This window comes from Cloeon dipterum, chromosome 4 (assembly GCF_949628265.1).
Source record: "Cloeon dipterum chromosome 4, ieCloDipt1.1, whole genome shotgun sequence".
Lineage (NCBI taxonomy): Eukaryota > Metazoa > Arthropoda > Insecta > Ephemeroptera > Baetidae > Cloeon > Cloeon dipterum.
The window spans coordinates 34,107,093-34,117,108 of NC_088789.1; the positions used below are offsets into that span (position 1 = coordinate 34,107,093).

General features: G+C 40.0%; 1 long non-coding RNA gene across 1 annotated transcript; it reads left to right on the forward strand.

Moving 5' to 3' along the window:
* Positions 1 to 249: 249 nt before the first annotated feature.
* Positions 250 to 3,043, forward strand: LOC135942838 (uncharacterized). Its single transcript, XR_010575134.1, has 3 exons — positions 250 to 1,668; positions 1,788 to 1,918; positions 1,985 to 3,043. It is a non-coding gene; the product is annotated as an uncharacterized LOC135942838 (long non-coding RNA).
* The last annotated feature ends 6,973 nt before the right edge of the window (positions 3,044 to 10,016 follow it).

The window sequence follows — 10,016 nt, forward strand, 5'->3', positions numbered from 1 at the left end:
ACAAGAAAGGTACGAAACTTTTTTCTTTATTTGACTAATGATGAAAATTATAGCTAATATTCAACCATGTCATTCGCAGTTCCCAAATATTATGCTAATTCGCTGCAATAATATGCGTGATGAGCATGGGCAGGCGCCACTTCGCAGATTCCAGAGAGCTGAACGACGCCAAGCTCGATGGGCAGGCAGGCGCCGCCATGCATATTCTCCGGAGCAGAGTGACGCCGAGCAGGATGGACAGGCCCCAGCGAGCAGAGGGGTGACCGCGGTCACTTTTCGGTCACCCAACAAAAGTTGAACAAAACGTGGTTTTGTAATTTAGGCATGATCCTGAATCAAGTTTCACTGGAATTTTTTCGAAATTTGGCTTGGATCATCGAAATTGCCAGTGCCCAGTCTTGGGCACCCATCGGGCACCTTTCGGATACCGAGAGCGGGCAGGGGGTCACTTGCGGTCACGTAACAAAATTTAAACTAAGGGTGGTTTTGCATTTCAGGCATGATCCTGATTCATGTTTCATTGGAATTTTTTTGAAATTTGGCTCGGATCACCGAAATTGCCAGTGCCCAGTCTTGGGCACCCATCGGGCACCTTTCGGATACCGAGAGCGGGCAGGGGGGTCACTTGCGGTTACCTAAAATATATTAAACAAAGGGTTGTTTTGCGTTTAAAACGTGACCCTGAAGCATTTTTCATTGGAATTTTTTTAAATTTAGCTTTGACCATCTCAAAATGGCAGTGCCCAGTGTTGGGCACTCATCGGGCACCTTTCGGGTACTCGGAGCGGGCAGGGGGTTAACCATGGTCACTTGCGGTCACATAAAAAAATTTAAACAAAGGGTGGTTTTGCATGCAAGGCATGACCCTGAACCTGGTTTGATTGGATTTTTTTTATTTTTGGCTTGGACCACCTCAATTTGCCAGTGCCCAGCCGTGGGCACCCAAAGGGCACCTTTCGGGTAGCTCGGATCGGATAACTGCGGTGTGACCGGTGTATGGAATTTTTGGGTTAATTTTTGGGCAAAGAAAAAAAATGTTATTTAATAAGTAAAAATAAAAATTTTGATGCATTTTAAAATAACCACTCGAGGGTTACCTTTTGGCCACCCAATGGTTAACCGAAGCGTGGGCACTATATTTCTTACACTAGTTTTTACTCTAAAATTTTGTCAGAATTTTTTCAGTCCAGATTTTAATTTATCTAGTATAATTACACAAGTAAATTAAAATATTAACTTTGATAACCAAAACGGGTTACCCAATGGTTAACCAATGGGCAACCTCAAAATCACAATTAATTATTTAGTCCGTGTTTCGTTATTAATTATTTATTAAAAATTTTTTGACTTGTAATACTCTAATTAGCATTTTAAACTCTTTTAATTTACTCGTTTTGAGTACTTCCGTGCTCAGGCAGCATAATATATCGCGCGCGTTTTCTTGGCTACACTGGTTGACCGCAAGTGTGGCGCCACTGTCGGCAGCGGCTAGCAGCAACAGCTGCCGCTTTGCTCGCATGCTCGCTGACTGACTGTTTGTGTTTGAACTTGGGACGGTTGAGGATTGCATCATCATTGTCGGCAGAGATTTTCTCAGTGTTTTTGGTCATTTTTCGACAAATGGACTACTACAACGGATCCTTGGAAGGACGATGGATGTTTTACAAGGTAAGGGAATTATGAATTTACATAGATTCGATCACGGGGGGCTTAAAAAATACGCGCGCGTACATTTACTTAAAAATCGTCATTTTAAATCGCTTTTAAATCATTCTTTGTGTCATCAGGCTTGCACCGCGTCCCGCCCTGATCTTCTGTTTTGATGTCCTGGTCGGGAATAGCTGCCTGTACGCGATGGCCATCCGGATTTCAAGCCTGGACAACTAAACAAAACTTCTCCCGTCTCCGGTGTATCCAGGTATGCAGTTGAATACATGGCGATATTAATGAGTAGAAAATTGATTCTTTTTATTTTATTTTGCAGGGTTATCATCTGCTGTTTTGTTTCCATTTTCAACTGACAATGAGTGCCGACAGTACATAAATGGGACTGGACTCAGGAGACGAAAAGCAACATGACAAGATACATAGTATAGTGCTGCTGGACGATGACATGAGTGTTGGGAGATAAAGTGGTAATTCTGTGTGTGTTCCATGGTTATTTTTTGTGTTAAATTTTGTGTATGTCTTCAAAATTAATTTTGACTCAAAATTTCAATATATTATTCATTTTTTGTACTAATGTTTGCAACAGTTGAATTCCTAAACAGATTTATGTGAATAGTATACAGTATGTTTGCGGCATATTTTAAATTAAAGCAATTTTCTAGACAGTTAATTGTGGCAACTAAAATTTTTAATCTATTACTTTGACAATTATCATAGGCTTAAAATCAACCATCTCAAATGCCTTAAGTATCTTAAGTCAATTACAGCTGATGGTGCCATTGTATAATTCCTATTTTAATTCCTTTAAGGAATTAATCTTGCTGCAGTGCATTATGGACTAAAAATAATTCATTTTACTGTGCTGGAAACAGTGGAAACCAAAATAAGTTCAGCAAATCACCGTTCAATTTTTATAATTATTTGTTCTGTTGCTGCATTGCCTACATATACATAATCAATGTGATAATTTTAACTATTAGTCTCATTTTTGTACTGTGCAGTTCTCCGCGGTCTATTGTACGCTATTTTTTGGGGTTGAAAATTGTTATTTTCATTTGTATATTATATTATATTATTTGCTTATTCTGTTAATGAAAGGTGCAATGTAACTTGACTGCATTTAGGTATCACCTTGGAATTTTCACAGCCAAACCTAGTTTTTTATTCTGAACAACTTTTAACTTTATAAAACTTGCAAGTCTTTCTCGACCTTTTTTTGGAAAATTCAATATTAGTGGATGTTAGTCCCCATTGATATTTTTTCAGGATTCAAGACTAAATTGTATCCCGTGAATATCTGCACAAGCACACCAGGTTTCAGAGGTGCAACAATAGTTTTGCCAGTTTTGCTTTAATTTGAATTTGAAAATTCATATCCGGCTTGACGCTGCTCGACCGAGCATGGCCTTTACTTACCGAGGTCACCGATCATTAGTCGAGAATATTTTTACTTCTTACCATTTGATTAGACACACCAAGAGGGCCCAGGGTAGACACAATAAGGTCAAAATCGACCTTCAGGGTCTGTACCTAACGAGACCCTGAGATTAAAATTTCAAATTTCATCGAACTTGGAATCTTTTCGTAGGTTTTCGCCGCTTTACAGCTCAAATATAAAGCCAAAACTGCCGAATGACATTCCTGAAACCGGTTCTCAAAATAACTGTGGAAGCCATTAATCCTGACGTGATGTTAAATGTTGATAAAATTCAAAATCGGCAGTTTTGACTTTGTATTAGAGCTGCACAGCGGTGATAGCCTATGGAAAGACACTAAGTTCGATGAAATTGATTTTTTTAAATTTTTATCTCAGGGTCTCGTCAGGTACAGACCCTGAATATCGATTTCGACCTTTATGTATGTCTATACTGGGCCCTCTTGTTGTGTCTAATCAAATGGAATGGGTAAAAATATTATCAACGAATGATCGGCGAACTCGCCGACTAAAGGCCATGCTCGATCGAGCGGCCTCGAGCAGGTTTTTAATTTTCAAATTAAAATTGCAGCAAAACTATTGTTGAACCTTTGAAACTTGGTGAGCTTGAGCAGAATTTCAATAGGGCTCTATTTCAGCCCTGAATCCCAAAAAATCTAAGGGTTCTATCATCCCTTAATTTTGAATTTTCGAAAAAGGTCGTGAAAGGTGACCTTGACCTACAACTTGCGAATATTTTGTTCACTGAATATTTGTTCAGAATCGAAAACTAGGCTGTAAAGTGAATATTTCAAGGTGATGCCTCAACGCAATCAAGAGTTATAATCCGCCTTTGAATTTCTGATTTCATGTTCCGGAGATTTTTATGAAATTGTAATATTAGGGAACGGATGGTCATAGATGTATTAAATGTATAATTAAGTTATTGTTACTTTGCTGTATTGATATAACCAATAAAAGTGCTGCCCATCTGGCTGCCCACTGAGGGTGACCACCGGGCGGGCACCCAATGGTTACCTTTTGGCTACCTCTTACCTCGGGCTGTCATTTTGTGCTATACTGAAATTTAACTTTTTTAATGGACAGAGTCAATTGACCTGCCACCAGTGCCACCTGACAGCCCTAGATAAAAGGTAGCCAAAAGGTAACCAATGGCTGCCCACTGGTGGTAACCTCAGCCGGGCACCTGATGGTTAGCTTTTGGTCAACGAATATTCTCGGCCTCTCATTTATTACGCTCCCTGAATTCAGGTATACTTTTAACGTACATAAAAGGTGATTCTATGAATGGTCATTTAATGGGTGCCCATTTGGTGCCCGAATTCTGGGCATGACCACTCGCGGGTGCCCGAAGGGTTGGACATGCGGTATAACCAATGGGTGCCCATCTGGGTGCCCACGGGGGGTAGCCGGGTGACCGAACGCGGGCAACCAATGGGCACCTTTTGGTTGACTTTTTTCTCGGTGGGGCGCCGCTGTAACGATTCCTGGGTGCAGAGCGATGCCGTGCTGGATGGGCCGGCGCCGCCATGAATATTCTCTGGAAAAGCGCGACGGCGTAGCTGATGGGCACGAGCTCTTAAAGCACGGCGTCACTATGCTCCGGAGAATATGCATGGCGGCGCCTGCCTGCCCATCGAGCTTGGTGTCGTTCAGCTCTCAGGAATCTGCGAAGTGGCGCCCGCCCATGCTCATCACGCATATTTTTGCAGCGAATTAGCATAATATTTGGGAACTGCGAATGACATGGTTGAATATTATCTACAATTTTCATCATTGGTCATTTGGGGTCAATGAAGCCAAATTAAACACTCTTCTCTTGTTGGATTGGAGATTTATTTACTCCGCACTTGAACTGGAAAATTACAATAAAAATCAGTCTTAGGAATCACAATAATAAATTAAATACAAGTTATTTGACTGTCGGAATTTGCAAATGAGCTCAAGAATTAATTGTTACATTCTGAATTATTATTACATACTGAATTTAATATGGCGGCAAATTACATGAATCTAATATCGCGAATTACAAGCATTTTATGACTGAAAACGGTATTTAATTGACTTTGATATAATCACTGAATGTTTGATTTAACACTTAATTAAGTTTTTGATTAACTTACCCCTTGGGAGGGTTCAATTTATTGGATTTATTGTCGGAGACGAGAATCACACGCTTGGCGGAATTGTTTGTCACGTCGAATGCACACGGCACGCATTGTCTGAATTTTTCACTGCACTGGCGACTGCAGCTGGACGGTGGCGCCACACTGTGGTAGCCCCTACAGTCAAATTAAGAAAAAAAGTTTCGAACCTTTCTTTTTGTGTCCACCCTACCCGACGCTCATGATGACACTTATTTAGGTCGCTTTAGGCGCGATTGCCACCCTGAAAAGGCTGATTGTGACCTGGGAAAGCGAGGAGCGTCACTACGCCGTTTCCGTTCGTCCGCCATTTTGTAAAAATTCACCGCCAAAAGGAAGCTGAACAACTTTTCATGAAGCAATTCGCTCACGACGCTTATGCGCTGTAGCAATATATATACCTGCCACAAACATACGATCGTGAAGATAGTCGCTCGAGTTAGCCGCTCGCGAGAAGATGGCCGCTTTTTCAACAATGCTGCCAACCTAAAATTTCTAACGCGAAAAGGGGGTCTTACGAATCAATTTTAGGGATGGGGGTGAATCGGGTACTGCCCAAGTGAAGTAAAATGACAATCTTAGATGTAAAATAAAAATTTGAGCAAAATGAAGGGTGAAATTTAAGGGCTAAATATTCGAGGATGGCTCCTGAGGGGAGTTCGACCTCCAAACCCTTTTCAATTCGTTTAGACTGATAAATGCAATATTTCCTGCGAGTTTGAATAAATTTCACCGTTCCTAACTCTAGACAATTAAATAAAACTCCGAAAGAAGGGCAAAAATTGAGGGTAAAAAATTCGAGAAATTGCTCCTGAGGGGAGTTGGATCTCCAAACCCTTTTCAATTCCTTTAGATTGATTAATTTAATATTTCCTGCGAGTTTGAATCAATTCTATCGTCCCTAACTCGCGAAAATTAAATAAAACTCCGGAAATGGGTCATTTTTAGGGATAAAAATTCGAGGGTTGGCTCCTGAAAGGAGTACGATCTCCAAACTCTTTTCAATTCGTTAAGACAGATAAATGCAATATTTCCTGTGAGTTTGAATCAATTTTATCGTTCCTAACTCGAGAAAATTAAATAAAACTCCGGAAGAGGGCAACAATTTAGGGTTAAAAATTCTAGGGTTGGCTCGTGAAGGGATTTTGACTTCAAAACCCTTTTCAATTCCTTTGGACTAATAAATGCAACATGTTCTGTGAGTTTGAATAAATTCTACGTTCCTAACCCGAGAAAATGAAATAAAACTCCGGAAGAGGGCAACAATTTTGGGTTAAAAATTCTAGGGTTGGCTCGTGAGGGGATTTTGACTTCAAAACCCTTTTCAATTCCTTTAGACTAATAAATGCAGCATTTTCTGTGAGTTTGAATAAATTCTACGTTCCTAACCCGAGAAAATGAAATAAAACTCCGGAAGAGGGCAACAATTTAGGGTTAAAAATTCTAGGGTTGGCTCGTGAGGGGATTTTGACTTCAAACCCCTTTTCAATTCCTTTGGACTAATAAATGCAACATTTCCTGTGAGTTTGAATAAATTCTACCGTTCCTAACCCGAGAAAATGAAATAAAACTCCGGAAGAGGGCAACAATTTTGGGTTAAAAATTCTAGGGTTGGCTCGTGAGGGGATTTTGACTTCAAAACCCTTTTCAATTCCTTTAGACTGATAAATGCAACATTTCCTGTGAGTTTGAATAAATTCTACGTTCCTAACCCGAGAAAATGAAATAAAACTCCGGAAGAGGGCAACAATTTAGGGTTAAAAATTCTAGGGTTGGCTCGTGAGGGGATTTTGACTTCAAACCCCTTTTCAATTCCTTTGGACTAATAAATGCAACATTTCCTGTGAGTTTGAATAAATTCTACCGTTCCTAACCCGAGAAAATGAAATAAAACTCCGGAAGAGGGCAACAATTTTGGGTTAAAAATTCTAGGGTTGGCTCGTGAGGGGATTTTGACTTCAAAACCCTTTTCAATTCCTTTAGACTGATAAATGCAACATTTCCTGTGAGTTTGAATAAATTCTACGTTCCTAACCCGAGAAAATGAAATAAAACTCCGGAAGAGGGCAACAATTTAGGGTTAAAAATTCTAGGGTTGGCTCGTGAGGGGATTTTGACTTCAAACCCCTTTTCAATTCCTTTGGACTAATAAATGCAACATTTCCTGTGAGTTTGAATAAATTCTACCGTTCCTAACCCGAGAAAATGAAATAAAACTCCGGAAGAGGGCAACAATTTAGGGTTAAAAATTCTAGGGTTGGCTCGTGAGGGGATTTTGACTTCAAAACCCTTTTCAATTCCTTTGGACTAATAAATGCAACATTTCCTGTGAGTTTGAATAAATTCTACCGTTCCTAACCCGAGAAAATGAAATAAAACTCCGGAAGAGGGCAACAATTTTGGGTTAAAAATTCTAGGGTTGGCTCGTGAGGGGATTTTGACTTCAAAACCCTTTTCAATTCCTTTAGACTGATAAATGCAACATTTCCTGTGGGTTTGAATAAATTTAACCGTTCCTAACTTGAAAAAATTAGAAAAAACCTCCGGAAATGGGCAAAAAATGAAGGTTACAAATTCGAGGGTTGGCTCCTGAAAGGAGTTCGATCTCCAAACCCATTTCAATTCCTTTAGACGGATAAATGCAATATTTTCTGCGAGTTTGAATAAATTTAACCGTACTAACTCGAGAAAATTAAATAAAACTCCAAAAAAGGGCTAAAATTGAAGGTTAAAAATTCGAGGGGTCGCTCCTGAGGGGAGTTGGATCTCCAAATCCTTTTCAATTCTTTTAGACTGATAATTTTAATATTTCCTGCGAGTTCGAATCAATTCTATCGTTCCTAACTCGAGAAAATTAAGTAAAACTCCAGAAATGGGTCATTTTTGAGGGTTAAAAACTCGAGGGGTTGCTCCTGAGGGGAGTTCGATCGCGAAACCTTTTTCCCTTTATTCAAACTCGCAGGAAATATTGCATTTATCAGTCTAAAGGAATTGAGAAGTGTTTGGAGATCGAACTCCCCTCAGGAGCCATTCCTCGAAATTTGAACCCTCAAAAATGAGCCTTTTCCGGAGTTTTATTGAATTTCCTCGAGTTAGGGATAATAGAATTGATTCAAACTCGCAGAAAATATTGCATTTATCAGTCTAAAGAAATTAAAAAGGGTTTGGAGATCGAACTCCCTTCAGGAGCAACCCCTCGAGTTTTTAACCCTCAAAAATGACCCATTTCCGGAGTTTTACTTAATTTTCTCGAGTTAGGAACGATAGAATTGATTCGAACTCGCAGGAAATATTGAATTTATCAGTCTAAAGGAATTGAAAAGGATTTGGAGATCGAACTGCCCTCAGGAGCCTCCCCTCGAATGTTTAGCCCTTAAATTTCACCCTTCATTTTGATCAAATTTTTATTTTACATTTAAGAGTGTCATTTTACTTCACTTGGGCAGTACCCGATTCACCCCCATCCCTCAAATTGATTCGTACGAACACCTTATCGCGTTAGAAATTTTAGGTTGGCAGCATTGCTGAAAAAGCGGCTATCTTCTCGCGAGCGGCTAACGCGAGCGGCCAACTTCACATTCGTCTCAAACACGAATAAGTCATTTTTTCTTCCGTTTTATTTCATCCTGATCAATACTGTTGCACAATTATGAGTTCAGTTAAGTAATTAGAGATAAAATACTAAAGATGGGAAAAGTTGTGGGCAAATTAGTGAGTTTTATTAATTTTTTAGCCTGAAAATCCTTCGGATTCCTGATTCACTATTTCAATAATTTTAATAATGAAAATTTGTCTTCAGGTCTGAAGGTTGAATACACGAATCCGAACCGCGCCAACTCAAAAAATGACGACTTGTTGCTGGACTTGCAACGCAAAGGTTCATATTGAAGCAACACCTTCAGCCATATATTAATCTTTCTTTAAATTTACAGCTTGAACCCGACGTGTTGACGAGTTATAGTGGCTATCGGACACGAAGAACAAGAATTTGGATTCTCGTTGGCTAAATTTTCAAACACATCCAGAAAAGGAGAAGAAAATTCTCGAAGCAAACAATTTATCGTTTCGCCGAGTGTGGGAACAGGATGCGTGAAGGAGCGGCAAACAAAACCTCCCACGATGCTGCAGGTCAAGCGACCGGCCAGGGTCCTATCTTTTTGTTACCTTTGCCGCTGAATGCAGCATGTGCAGCTGCCACCCCCAAAAATGTGCAGCTGCCACCCCCAAAAATGTGCAGCTGCCACCCCGAACAATGCGCCGCTCACGGCGGCCATCACCGGCGGCCATCACGGGCTGAGTGTGTGACGAATGAAGCCAACAAAGGATCGAAAAACTATAAAGCAAAGTGAACAAATAAAGGGAAGGAGAAGGCAGTGGTTTGTGCCGCATTCCTTCGCTGCGTCGTGCCTCTGTTCTGACAATTAAATAAAATCGTGCAATCAGGTCTCAATGCACTCGGCTTTTCGTTAATTTTAAAGACTTTCTTTCTCCATCCTGAATTTTACATATGTTTAGGGTTGGGAAACTTAGACGATCGACTATTTTTTTCTGTGCTCTATTTCTTTCCAGAAACATGAAATCTTCACGAATCATGAAAACCGATTACGATTGAAACCCACTTAAAATCGTCTAAAACCGTCTAAATTGCCAAAAATCGTCTAAACCCGCCTGAAACAGTCTAAAACCATCTAAAATCCTCCAAAATAGGCCATTTGCTGGGGAAATTCTCATATTTTATAATATAACAGAATTCAACGTGGATTTGCCGC